This window comes from Staurois parvus, unplaced genomic scaffold (assembly GCF_062004578.1).
Source record: "Staurois parvus isolate SC_StPar_1 unplaced genomic scaffold, SC_StPar_1.0 ptg000235l, whole genome shotgun sequence".
Taxonomy (NCBI): domain Eukaryota; kingdom Metazoa; phylum Chordata; class Amphibia; order Anura; family Ranidae; genus Staurois; species Staurois parvus.
Window position 1 is genome coordinate 7,191,236 of NW_028318031.1, and position 14,968 is coordinate 7,206,203.

A 14,968-nucleotide genomic window follows, 5' to 3' on the forward strand; every position below is an offset into this window, starting at 1 on the left:
CGTTTGGCTTGCGCCTGTTGTCACTCCCGGATCAGGACGTCCACACACTTGGATTTGTGATCTCTGTATGATCCACACAATTGTATTGAACTAATTATATCACGATTAATCACCTTAAGGTGATATCATTTATCCACATCTGTTTGAAATGGCATGGCATTGTGTATATTAAAATATATAAAAAATATATATTACCATTTAGCGCTGCACCAACTTACTCGAATATATATATCTAATTTACTATCGCTGTTTTCTAGCTGGTCTAAAACTGCTTTTGACCTAAAGGGACGCTTTTTGGACGCCATGGATGTTTCTCAGTTTCCAGTCAGAAAGAACAGTAAAAATGCAGGCAAGGCACAGGACAAAGCACTAGGGACACAATGTATGTGAAATGGTTTGATACAGTAATGTTACACTATGAGATTTTAGTGTATTGAGAGAATGTCACTTTTAAGATTTTTGAATTTCCTGCCGGTTCCGTCCCCTGTACGTCCCGAAGCTCGCAGGGAACGGAACCTGGAAGACGGATGCCAGCATCAGCCGGAGGAGATGGCCGGGGACGCTGCAGCGGGGACATTGCGGGAGCGCAGGACAAGGTAAGTGCTGGAGGGAATCACTGAGCAACGCTGTAGGGTAATCCCGAGTGTAACTCAGGGTTACCGCTTCTGATAGTGAAACTTAAGCCCAAGCTACTCTTGGGTATACCGCCAGGGGGGTTAAATAGGAATGAAATGCATAATATTTGTGTATACATATAAAAACCTTATAGCTACCTTTTTTTTCCCCCTTTTTTATTAAGTGACTATATACCTTCTGTGAGAGGAGAAGCAGCCGCACACTGAACTTCCTAGTAAATGGCTGTGTGGAGGGGGAGTATGTCAGCACAAATCTGATCATTGGAAGAAAGCAGGTTGAGTTCTTAACACAGCTAGAAAACTGACCACGTGGTGCTGTCCTGTCTAATGTGGTTAGTTTTTAATAGGAAAGCAGAGGGACTTGCAGGAACACCAGGTATTTTACACAATTTTTGTTTTGGGGTTTTGTTTTTCATTTTTTTTTTATAAAGAACATCTCAAAAAGTTTGTGTATTTATTTACACGTTACACTTCAGTAATGTTAGCCAAACCTGCACTATTTGTGATTAATGATAATTAATTAAGTTTATTTGCTCCTGTGTAATCAATTATTCCCTCATATGCCCAGGCTTTGCATAGATAGACCTTACTCCTTTTACATCATAGTAAACATGCAATAAATTATATATTCACATTGTCTTAGTTCATATTCGTCCAGTTGTGACACCTGCTTCAATTTCTCAGGCCAAGGATTATTAATGAGGATCTCAACCATTTTTCATGCCAAAAATATATTTATAGGTATTCATTTGTTAACTAGGTAGACTACTGAAGGACAACACTTTAATTAAAAATGGTGCATTAAATCACTGCAGTGGAGTGATGAGGTCATCACTAAAATGCTTACACCACTTCTTACTGTCAAGATCTGTTGATCTATTAATTTTTCTGGATTACAGGATAAAGTCATTAGGGTAAAGTTACATCCCGATATAGTAACCCTAATACATCTATGATATCAATTTGTTGAGTGATATCCTTGGCTATGTTTACTGCAAGCTTTTTAAAATTCTTGGAAGACAGGCACTCAATGAAATTAAATGCCTTTTAATAGAGTATTCATTAACCTTATGTTCATGCTTGTGCACGCATAATATTTAAAACTTAAAAATGTTGCATTCAAACAGCTTAATTCCAATGGCAAAAGGACATTTTCTGTATGCACTGGTCCTCTAGCCCATAAAATTTTGAAAATCACTGTGTAAGCCATCTGTAATTACAGAAGGGCTTCTGATTTAATTGACTGATAAGTGATTTATATCTTCCTGGTAATGTGTTCTCAGTTGTTTGATCAGAAGTCAGGATAGAGTTCTTGTATTTGATTTTGTCTCAAGGAGTTTAGGAATACTCCTGAAATCTGATGACTCCTCAGTATGTATTCATTACAGTGCTAGCAAGTCATTTGTGTCATAATGTTTAGTGTACTTTCATGTACAATCTATATATTTATAGAAAATCATGTAGCTGTATGTCTATTGGAAGTGTGATCAAAGCGGAATTTTACTCTCTCAATCAACATTGACTATTTTTAATCCTTATGCTGCTAGAATTAGTAAATAGATAGGAAAGTATATCATATTTACTTATTTTACACTTAAAAAAAAAATCTCTTCATTTACTTTTTTATTTTACATTCTTCAGTTAATTCTTGGTTTCCAGGCCTAGGCAAATTATGTCATACATCCCAGGAGTCTTCAGGAGGGGAGGAGGCATTTTCTAAGTTAAGCACACCCTCCTGCCTGCATGCCTGAGCTAAGGGCAGATGTATTCCAGGAATTAAATGCTACATGAATCATCCGCCCTTGCTTAAGAAGGCCAGGGCCAGAAATGCTAGGGGATGTTTTTCAAAGTGATTTCTCAGCAAAATAAAGCATGAAGACATGGATGTAAAGGTTTACTTTCTTTGAATATTACAAATGAATTAAATAGCTTTTTTGGTTTGTCGTGCTCAGATGCACATTAAGCTTGTATTGATACTAGGCTTCCTGTTTATATAGTCTAAGTATAGAAAAAAGCAAGCTTTATTTTGAAAAAACACACATTATGCACATAAGTGCATAGCGAACCACATACACACATACCGTATTTTTCGCTCCATAAGACGCACTTTTTTCCCCCTAAAAAAGGGGGGAAAATGTCAGTGCGTCTTATGGAGCGAATATGGAGCGGCCGGTCCGGTATTTCCACTGCCGCCTTGTCAGAATACCGGGCCGGCCGCTCAGCTCTACAGCGGGACCTTATAGAGATGACTGCTGACCTTTGGGGAGGGAGGGGGAGGGGGAGCGGGTACCTGAATTTGACAGGTACCCGCTCCCACTTCCGTGGAGTTGTTCTTTCATCTTACCCGTTCCTCTATCCAGCGGCGCGGTCTTCCCGGCTTCTGTAGTGTGGGCATGACAGCCGGGTGCCAAGTGCGCATGCGCAAGAAGCGGTGCTTTTTTTGAATGGTAAGGCGGCACCTGGGACACATGACAGATCCCAGAAGCCGCCGGACCAATCACAAAGCGCAACTGCTTCTTGCTCATGCGCACTGGGCACCCGGCTGTCATGCCGAGCGCCATTACAGAAGCCGGGAAGACAGCGCGCGGCTGGATCGAGGAACAGGTAAGATCAAAGAACAACTCCACGGAAGTGGGAGCGGGTATCTGTCAAATTCAGGTACCCGCTCCCCCCCCTCCCCAAAGGTCAGCAGTCATCCCCTGTACTATCCACAGTCTCTGGTCATCCCTGTGCTGTCCGCAGTCTCTGGTCATCCCTGTGCTGTCCGCAGTCTCTGGTCATCCCTGTGCTGTCCGCAGTCTCTGGTCATCCCTGTGCTTTCCCCAGTCTCTGGTCATCTCCTGTGCTGTCCGCAGTCTCTGGTCATCTCCTGTACTATGTCTGCAGTCTCTGGTCATCCCCTGTACTATGTCCGCAGTCTCTGGTCATCTCCTGTGCTGTCCGCAGTCTCTGGTCATCTCCTGTGCTGTCCGCAGTCTCTGGTCATCTCCTGTACTGTGTCCGCAGTCTCTGGTCATCTCCTGTACTGTGTCCGCAGTCTCTGGTCATCTCCTGTACTATGTCCGCAGTCTCTGGTCATCCCTGTACTGTGTCCGCAGTCTCTGGTCATCCCTGTACTGTGTCTGCAGTCTCTGGTCATCCCTGTACTGTGTCCGCAGTCTCTGGTCATCCCTGTACTGTGTCCACAGTCTCTGGTCATCTCCTGTACTATGTCCGCAGTCTCTGGTCATCTCCTGTACTATGTCTGCAGTCTCTGGTCATCTCCTGTACTATGTCTGCAGTTCATTAGTTCAGAATTTTTTTTTTCCTGTTTTCTGCCTCTAAAACCTAGGTGCGTCTTATGGTCAGGTGCGTCTTATGGAGCGAAAAATACGGTAATTGCCCAGAGAAAATTGCATATGACCCTATGAAAACAGAAAACTTTTAAGTTGTATGGTCTAACCTTAATAAAAAAAACAATCCTTAATTTTGCATCATACTTCTGAAATTCAGAAATACTAGATAGTATTGTAATCCAGATCTAACTAGGATGACATAATTCCTATCCTCTGTAATTATTTACAATTTACCTTCATGGTATATTGTAGTGGGGGAGATTTAATAAAACTGGAGCACTCAGAATCTGGTGCAGCTGTGCATAGTAGCTAATAAGCTTCTAACTTCAGCTTGTTCAATAAATCTTTGGCAATAAAACCTGGAAGCTGATTGGTTCCTATGCAGAGCTCCACCAGATTGTGCACTCTCCCAGTGTAACTGCAGGGGCAGGTTATTTTTTTTAAGCACATCCCTCCACTTCTCACCTATTCATCAGCATCATCTTCAGTATTAATAATGAAATTAAATGAAAACCAATGTCTGCCGGAAGACTGAAGAGTTTCTGAATGTATATAAACTTGATACACATAATCATGCAAAGCCTTAAAACTTAGGGATCATATGTGCTTTGATAGTGACAAGCCTACAGTGTAATAAATTATAGTTCTTTGGTTCCCTAAACAGCAATGACTTGACAATATGCTGGCAAAAAATAACAATCCTGACAATACATGGCAAACATAAAATAAGCAACACACAGGCAACAAACAGTCCATTGTTACAATAAATGGGCAACAAAGTGAAAATATATGGACAATAAATAAGCAAATGTGACAATATGCAACAAACAAATTGGACCCCCAAAGAAAAATTTCTCCTTTCTGCCTGCAACACCCTCAATTACTCAGCAAAAATACCCCGTCTCTCCCAATTCAGCAAAAATATTAATTCTTCCTCACTCCCAACAACAATCTTCCTCTATTTTACCGCCTATCCAAAATGTTCAAAAGTAAAACTTTCCTTCCTCCCAGAAAAATTTCCACCACCACTATATCTCAAATGCAGGACTAAAGGGGTGTCCGCCAAGATTTCCCTTTAGCTTTGAGTCATGTGATATTATCTCCTCTCTACTCCACTCTTAACTACAACAACGCATAGACTGCTGCTATTTCTGGGTAATGCTGCTATCTCATCTCCACTCCACTCTTAACTACAACAACGCATGGACTCCTGTTAATTTCAGAACAAATAGTGTATATATATTTTTGTCTGTTGATTAGTTCTCACCTCTAGTTGCACCTTTTTTATGACTGTAGCCTGTGTCTGGTCTGTGTTTGAGAAACATCCCCCCCTATTCATGTGATCCTTATCAGTTCCTAATTGGGGCGGAGCAGAGTACTCATTTGACCATCTCTCTATAAATTTAGATCAGCTCATGGGGGGAAAATCACAGATGGGGGCACAGTCACAGATGGGGTGCTGCTTTTGCGTGACTGCTGCGTTGATGGAGTGCTAAGACGCAGTTAAACACAGCAGTTTAACTAAATCAGGATAACTCAAGCAGCAGGAAGATACAACAACAGCAAGAAACACCCTGGGAAATATCTCTTACAAGTCTGAGACCCACTCCGTATGCCTTTTACATTCCCAAATCTCACTTCTTTACCCCTCTGCTCCACCCCAAAACTTGTACATTTCACCCTCACTGCTAACATCTCCCTACTACTGCTCTCATCACCTCCTGCTGATACTTTACTCTCCTGCTGACCCAAACACCAGGACTGGAAGGCATGTGCATTCGTGTACATCCCGCTCCCATTTTACTTTCCTCACCCTTCTTCTTCTCCTAACCTCTGGGGATATCTACCCAAACCCTGGTCCTCCACTATCTCACCCCCACACCAGGCGTCCTCTTTCTTCCGGGAATAGCTGCAATCCCCTCAATTTAATATCGGTCCCCGTGCTCCCAAAAACCACCTTCCCTTTTTCATGTGCGCTCTGGAATGCCCGCTCTGTCTGTAATAAGCTCACCTCTGTCCATGACCTTTTTGTCTCCCGCTCCCTTTACCTGCTAGCAATTACAGAAACCTGGCTTCAAGCAGCAGATTCTGCTTCTCCCGCAGCACTTTCCTATGGAGGCCTCCTCTGGATCCACTCACCAAGACCAAGTGGTCACAAAGGTGGTGGAGTTGGTTTGCTTCTATCCCCATTAAGAACCTTTCAAGTCCTCCATAACCCTCCCTCTCTATCCTTCTCTTCTTTTGAGACACTGCATCCGGCTGTTTTCTCCCATTTCTCTGAGGATTGCATCCTGGACCGCTGTCCCGCTTTCTTGATGATTTCTTAGCCTGGCTACCCTACTTTCTCTCCTCTGAACTACCCACTATCATTCTCGGAGATTTTAACATTCCCATTAATGTCAACTACCCGGCTACATCCCAACTCTTCAACCTAGCCTCATCTTTTGCATTAGCACAATGTATACAGTCCTCCACTCACTCTGATGAGAATACATTAGACCTTGTTTTCTCCCGTTATTGCACTCCCTACAACCTCACAAACACCCTCTTTCCTCTCTCTGATCACAATCTCATCACCTTCACAGTCTCCTCGTCTTCAAACACCTATCCCTCCAAGCAGCAAACAATTACCTGCAGAAACCTTCACAACTTGAACCCTGCTCCTTTCCACTCTGCAACTGACCAACTCTATGACACAATCTCTCCTCTGTCCTGCCCTCACCTGGCCACTGCTGTCTATGACAGTTCGCTTTCATCCTCATTAGACTCACTTGATCCTCTAACAACACGAAGCATCAGGCCACGACCGTTACAACCTTGGCAGACTGACCACACCAGAAATCTTAAACTACATAGTCGTGTGCTGGAACGATTGTGGCGTAAAACCAAATCTCAACAAGCATTCACCCAATATAAATCTGCTCTCTTGACATACAAGTCTTCCTTTCATGCTGCTAAACAAGCCTACTTTGTCACTTTTATTAATACCTTGTCATCCAGTCCTCGTCGTCTCTTCTCTACTTTTAACTCTCTACTTTCTCCACCTCAACCCCCACCCAGTACCTCACTCACTGCTCACGAGACTGAAAATCATTTCAAGAACAAGACTGACGCAATTCGTAGGGGCATCGCCACTGCACAGGCATCCATTCCACTTAGCATACCTTATACCAAACCTCCCTCAACACTTTCCTCTTTTGACCTTGCCACTACCGAAGAGGTCACTAAGGTTTTCTCAGAAGCCCATCTCACTACCTGCCCCCTGGATCCTGTCCCCTCACAACTACTATGGTCACCCTCTTCTTCTGTCCTGTGCTCCCTCACTCACATCTTCAATCTCTCCCTCTCCACTGGTGCCTTCCCCTCCCCTCTAAAGCATGCGCACATCACTCCCATACTGAAAAAGCCCTCCCTGGACCCCACCAACCTTAACAACTTAAGACCTATCTCCCTGCTGCCATTTACCTTTAAACTCCTAGAATGCTTAGTCTACAATCGCCTGAGTTCCCACCTCACCGACAACAACCTTCTTGACCCTCTACAGTCTGACTTTTGCTCACTACACTCCACTGAAACTACCCTACTAAAACTCACTAATGATCTACTAACTGCTAAAACCAATGGCCACTACTCTGTACTTTTAATACTTGACCTCTCTGCGGCTTTTGATATGGTTGACCATCCCCTCCTCCTCAAAAAACTCCACTCTCTTGGCCTCCGAGACTGCTCTCTCCTGGTTCTCCTCCTACCTATCGCAGCGCTCCTTTGGTGTTACCTATAACGCTGCCTCCTCCTCTTCACTCCCTTTTTCTGTAGGGGTCCCTCAGGGTTCTGTCCTTGGACCCCTTCTCTTCTCCATCTACACCTCCTCCCTTGGTCACTTGATAAACTCCCATGGCTTTAAGTACCATCTCTATGCTGATGACACACAAATCTATTTTTCTACCCTTCACCTCACCCCTTTAGTTTCCTCTCGCATCACTAACCTACTAAGTGACATATCGGCATGGATGTCACTCCACTTCTTCAAACTCAATCTTTCCAAAACTGAGCTCTTAGCATTCCCCCCAGTCTGTTCCCACCTCCCCTGACCTCTCCATCAAGATCAATAACACAATCATCAATCCCTCCCCTCATGTCAGGGTACTAGGTTTACTGCTAGACTCCCATCTGTCCTTCCACCCTCAAATCCAATCACTGTCCAAATTTTGTAGACTTCACCTCTGCAACATCTCCAAGTTACGCCCGTTCCTAACCACAGAAACCATTAAGCAACTTATCCACTCTCTTGTTATATCTCGCCTTGACTATTGTAATTCCCTCCTCATTGGCCTACCTCAGCGCAGGCTATCCCCTCTTCAGTCTATCATGAATGCTGCTGCCAGACTCATCCACCTTACTAACTGTTCTGTATCTGCCATCCCTCTCTGCCAATCCCTTCATTGGCTTCCCATTGCCCAACGGTTAAAATTCAAAACACTAACAATAACGTATAAAGCCATTTATAACTCTGCCCCAAATTACATCACCGATCTTGTCTCTAAATATCACCCAAACCGTACTCTCCGCTCCTCGCAAGACCTCCTCCTCCCATGCTCGTCTCCAGGACTTCTCCAGAGTTTCCCCCATCCTCTGGAACTCTCTACCCCAATCTATCAGACTATCGCCTACTCTGCTCACTTTTTGGCAATCTCTGAAAACCTATCTCTTCAGGGAAGCCTATCCTGCCCTCAGCTAATACTGGAATCTTCTACTCTTCCAACCAGTCCATCCCCCACAGTTACTACCTTATGTACCACTAGCCCCTCCCTCCTAGATTGTAAGCTCCAAGGAGCAGGGCCCTCCTATCCCTCTTGTATTGAACTGTATTGTTGCTGTATTTTCTCCCCTTATATTGTAAAGTGCTGAGCAAACTGTTGGCGTTGTATAAATCCTGTATAATAATAATAATAATATCAGAGCTGAGGAGGAGCCTGAAATAACTTCACTCCACTCTGTGCCATTCTGTATCTGTGGTCTGTACAAAGAAGGTACATTTCCGCCACGCAGGTGTACTTGCACAGCTGTAAGTAAGACCCATGGACAAGGGTAATGTGTATTGCAGGCGGCAGGTTTAGAGCATTCATAGCGGAGTGTAACAAAGCCTACTACTGCCCATGGAATGTCACTGAGCACTGAGATTGTAATTGATTAATGCAAGTGATGTAATGAAAGCAATGAATGTAGGGTAACCATCATATAAGAATATTTACACAATGTAAAAGTTAATATACTATCTGCTAGATGTTTGGATTTGGTAGCTTTTTTCATTTAAAAAATACCATAAATTATACACAGTTGTATAAAAATACCCACGGGAAAATAATTTTGGACTTTACTGGTACCAAGAAGGATTGGGGAAATTTGCCTCCCCTTAAAGTACACACTACTATAGTGGAAGTATCTTATACAATTGTATCAATATATGAGTCACTCTTCAATGTGAGGTTTTGTGAGGTCACCTCAATGCGAAATCTCACATTGAGGAGTGATTCATATGTTGATACAATTGTATAGGATACCTCCACTTTAGTAGTGTGTACTTATTATTGATTTTGGCATACATTTGCCCAAATATTTTTTTAAACTTGCAGCATGCTGGAACCTAGGAGGCAGTGCTCAATTAAACATTGTTCTATCTTTTTATGGCAGCCTTTTTCGATCTTTTTAACATTTAGGAACCCTTGAAACAACTTTCTGGGCTCAGGGAACTCTTGCTAATAATTACTATTTCTACAGCTCATAATACATTAGCGTGGTGGTCAATGGGAAGAATGCTCCTCACACTTCCAGTCATTCCAAGGAATCCCATCCTAACAGATAAAAATAAGATCACTGTTGTCAGTGGTTAGTCAATCAAGTAGAAGTTTCTTATTTCTTAAGTAACCCATCAAAACTTCTGAATGAGCCCTGGTTGAGAATGGCTGTTTTATAGAGCATAATAAAGCCACTACAAAAGTACTGAAATGTTTTGTTCTGTGACTTTCAGAAGAAACTGAGGGTTGCCACATGTTTGATATACATAGTACGTGTCCGGCTAGCATCAGCTGCGACTGCTTTGCCCACTTTAGCAATTCAGGGCAGCTGAAGAATATGTTAGCAAAAATCCAATTTTTGTAAATTTCCCTGGCATGTGATTGTGCATTCAATTGCTTTAGTAAATCAATGCTAATGTCTGACAAAGCAACAGATGTGACATATCCAGAGACTGTATAACATGTACAATGAAGAACTAGAAGCTTTCACTGAACCATGCTACCCTGGATTTGGAGCAGCTATTAGCAATATGCATTTTTTGCCAATATAACCGTTCAGCCAATACATTTACAGTTTCTTTGTATTACCAGACACAGCCAGCACTACATTTTACAATTCGTCATCATACTTTAGCACTCTTCAGAGTGGAAGGAGGTTAAGCCTAGCTTCCACCAGCTCATTTCTCGGCTGCTTAGCAGTGATAGGGTGCACTCATATTCAGGTAATACCTGCACAATTGTAAGAACATGAATTCCAGAGCATGTCATGAGCGTGCAGGTTGTATGTCCCACCAATGCATCATGACCAGGGCTGCTGTTAGAAACCACGGGGCCCCATACAGCCAACCTGACAGTGCCCCCCCCCCAAATAAACATAGTTTACTATGCTTCAGTTAAGAATGAACAGTGAGTGATGGGTACCAATCACTCATTGTGTTCATACAGGAAGGAAAGGGGCTGGTAAATGTGACATATTTACTGGACCCTTCCCCTACTCTTCATTCTGTGGGATCCTATTGTGTGCTTGCAGCTGCTGGTAGGTAGTGAGGAGGGAAGCCAGAAGCACTTTGGGGGTAGGGGGTACACAGGGGGGCCTGGGCAGTAGAAGGAAATGTATGGTGTACAGGGAGAGTGATCGGTGCAGCGGAGGGGGGCAATTATTGGAAATTATCCCTTGTATGACTCTCTCTTTGCAGCAGCTAAAACCCTGCAGGATGGAGAAAAGAAGCCAGCTTTCAGTTGCTGCAGAGGAAGCTAATACAGTGGATCGGTTCCAGTAATTGCCCCCCCGCCATGCCGATCTCCCTCCCTGCCCACATCCGATCCACCCAGCTGCCTGAGCCCCCTTACTGGCCTGTGCCCTCTACAGGAGGACCGATGGTAGCACCTTATCCACGTTCTTGATCATGACTATAAGATCTGTCTTAGTTGACAGATCTGGTGGCTGGTGGGTAAGTGTAATGTTTGCAGTTAACTCTGTCAAATCCAAAAACAGCAACTGACATTGTATAATAATATATGCTAAGAGAAACAAGACCCTAGGTGATATAAAACCAAAGGAAACATTAATGTCTCTTGTGCTGCAGGGAAGTTTATCTGTTCATAAAGAACATACATTTAATAAACAAATATGGTTACCAACATGTTCATATTTGGTTAAATGAAATCAATGTTTCAAAATTGTTACAGTTGTTAATAAGGTCATTTATAATAGTTTAATTATATTAAAATATCTACCAAAAATAGAGAAAAAGATTAAATAAAATAGATAACCTGGTTCAGTAGGTCGAATTGGATGGACTTGTGTCTTTTTTTTGACCAGACTAACTGTGTAACTGTGTAATCTTAATCTCTGCTATTTTAGCAGGCCTAGGTGGGCAAAGAGTTGAATCCACAGATCTTTACTGTATTTAATTATGCTCTGATGCTCAAACCCAATCCTAAATACTTTGGTTTAAGTTGTCAACAAAGAGATTTAAATCTGGGTACATGGCAACATGGTGTCCTTAAAATGTAATCGCATTATTAGAGTACTAACATTGCTCTCCAAGTTCCTGAAGATTCGCATGACACTGGGAACTGAACTGTTACATGTCATCAATGTCATCTGTTCTGATATCCAGTCTTCTCTGTTTCTTTAAGGCCTCATGCACACAGCCATATTAAAATACTGCTTTCTACCCTGGATCATTTTGCCAAGAATGAAAAAGAAAATGCTTGTTTTGCACATAATTACGGGTGTTTAGGCATGTTTGCAGGCCTATTGCATTTAGAACTCATTTTATTGGACAGAATATATGTCAGTAGGATCCTCTCCAATTGCACGTTTGGGGCATGTTTTAATGCCTCTGAACACTGCTCTAAAATACAATTCTAAACACCAAAACGTGCATGGACACATTGGCTAAAAAGGAGCAGAGTTCAAAGGCATAATAGAAATGAAAAATTCCTCTAGAAGCAGTGTTTTTTCTGTCCGTGTGCATGAGGGCATATCTCTCTTTGGGATCCAATATACATATAGAACCTTCCGTAGAGCCCCCAGTGTGCATAAGGGTATATCTCTCTTTGGGATCCAAATATATAGATAGAACCTTTCGTAGAGCCCCCAGTGTGCATGAGGGCATATCTCTCTTTAGGATCCAAATATATAGATGGAACCTTCCGTAGAGCCCCCAGTGTGCATTAGGGCATATCTCTCTTTAGGATCCAAATACATAGATTGAACCTTCCATAGGGCCCCCCAAATAAGCATGATTTTTCTGGGTATAATGTTATGTCAGCAATGTTCCTGGTTAAAGAAGCCAATGACAATTCTTAGTTTGATGTTCCTTCCCTAAGGCTGAAACAAACAAACAGCTCTTTCAAAGTGATTCGACCTATTTAAGTTCATTGTGATATACAACTTTTTTGTTTACAACCTAACAGAACATACACAATGATATCTATCCTCATAGCTACAAATTTAAATAAGAGCAGTTTACTATTAGAGATAGGAGAAACATTCATTATTACATTAATCATATACTACTCTAATCCTCAAAACTGCCCCTAGGTTGGCAAAATATGGGCAGATGTTTTGTGTAGGATTGCATGCCCTCAAGCGCCCTGCTGTATTGCCAGTTCCCGGTGCAGTCAATTGGAATAAGTAGTGCATTTTATGTGTACACATCATTCTCTTTTCTACACAGGAAACAGAAAAAGCAAAGAGAAGTTTTATTTATCATAGGTAATTATATAGCACTGACAGTTTACTTAGTGCTACATTCATATCAGTTCCTGCCCTCAAGAACCCTAATATCTAAGCTCCTTAGCTCAATGGTATACATACTAAGGCCAGTTACCTACCAGCATGTCTTTGGACTGTGGGAGATAATTCTGAGTACCGAGGAAAGCCACACAAGCACAGGGAGAACATACAGGTAGTGTCATAGTTGGAATTTGGAAGGATGACCTTGGTGCTGCAAGGCAGAGGTTCTAACCAATGCATTATGGCATCTAAGGTGTAGGGAGAGTAAGCATGCCTCCTCCTGTATTCCACAATACAGCACTTGTTGCAATTGTGATTTATTGACTTGCTCAAGTACTGTTGTGTGGACTTGATTCAGGAGAGGTCTGCTTAAAAGTAGGCTTACATTGACTTTCAGAAAAGCAGTATTTGCATAGGCTAGTCAGGTTTGCTAAAGTAGCATGTTAAAGGTGTTTTCAGTAATGTTGGAGGCATGCTGTTATAACCTAGGGTGAATACTACACAGAATATCTCAGCATATATTCTAGTATATAGAATTTCCCTTTAATCCAGGAGTATTGTAAATCTCACTGCAAAGGTCTCTGAAACTCCCTTTGCATCCACAAATAACTTGTTCCTTGAGTTAGCATTACATGAGGCAGGAAAAGATGTTCCAGGAGCCGCACATTGCACAAAACCTTGATGTGAAGAGTGGAAGCAGCTTCAGGCTAGACTCCGTCCTGGCCACATCCCCAACATGTTTCTCCCCACCCATATGGTTTGGTCTTGGGAAGCAGTTGTCGGCATATAAGCAGCACCCTTAATTTCTTTGTATGGGGTTGCCTTGAGTTGGCAATACCCGGTATTACAATTTTGACAGTACTGGATGGAAGGGTCAGGCCATGAAAAACCAACACTGACATGTCAACATATTACGCACATTTTTCTAAATTTATCATTTCCTTTAGGATTAAGCCCATAACACAATGACATACATGAAAGCATAGAAGATGATAAAACCATCCTGATCAAGCCTACCAATGAACATAGGTTGGATGCACCATAATCATCTACTGAAACCGTGATGGGTAAAACATTAACCCCAGCATATGCTTAAAGAGCAGCTACTCCCATCCCACCTTTAGAAACATTAATGCAGCATTTACATCTAGCCTTTGCTAGACACACTTTTTTTAGCATTTTTCACACAGCATGCATAGGGCAGCCCAATAATTTCAATGGGCTGCCTTATGTGTTGCAAACGTGGCAAAGAAGCTTTTTGCTGTGTTCATTTTTGTGCAGTTTCTGCTGCATGGTTTGCAGCATTTGTTGAGCATTTTTTAACAACTTTCTACCATGCTTTGTAAACATGCGAAAACAAATGTGATTTTGCAAGCGTTTACAAAATGCGAAGGTGTGAGTGGAGCCTTAGGTGGAAACCAGGAGATAGGAAGGGTGGAGCTGTACTATATGCATCAGAGCAGCAGATGTAAAATTTAAACACAACCAAACACAATAATGAAATATGTATACTATTGCCTCATTCCACAAAAAAGGAGAAAATAAAATTGCAACTTTAAATGTAACACAGTAATGGAGATCAAAGTAAAACTGCATTTTTTTTGGCAGACACCCTTCAATGTCAAATCTTACATTCACAATGCTTGCTTGATTCTTAATTTTGAGGAGTGGAGTGCATGATGAGCAGGGCTGGACTGACAACTCATGGGGCCCCTGGGCAATAGGGGATCATGGGGCCCCTGTGTCCTTGCCCAAACTCAAAAAAGCTTATGAAAAAGGTACCAGGGGCATCTCATGGGGCCCCCTACTGACCCCGGGCCCTCGGGCAGTGCCTGAGTTTCCAAATGGTCAGTCCGCCCCTGCTAATGAGACAATGGAAATAGTGATACTCTGATGGTTGGTAGAACAGTTAGCGTTCAAAAATGCAAATCCTCATCTATAAGCAAAGGTCTATAA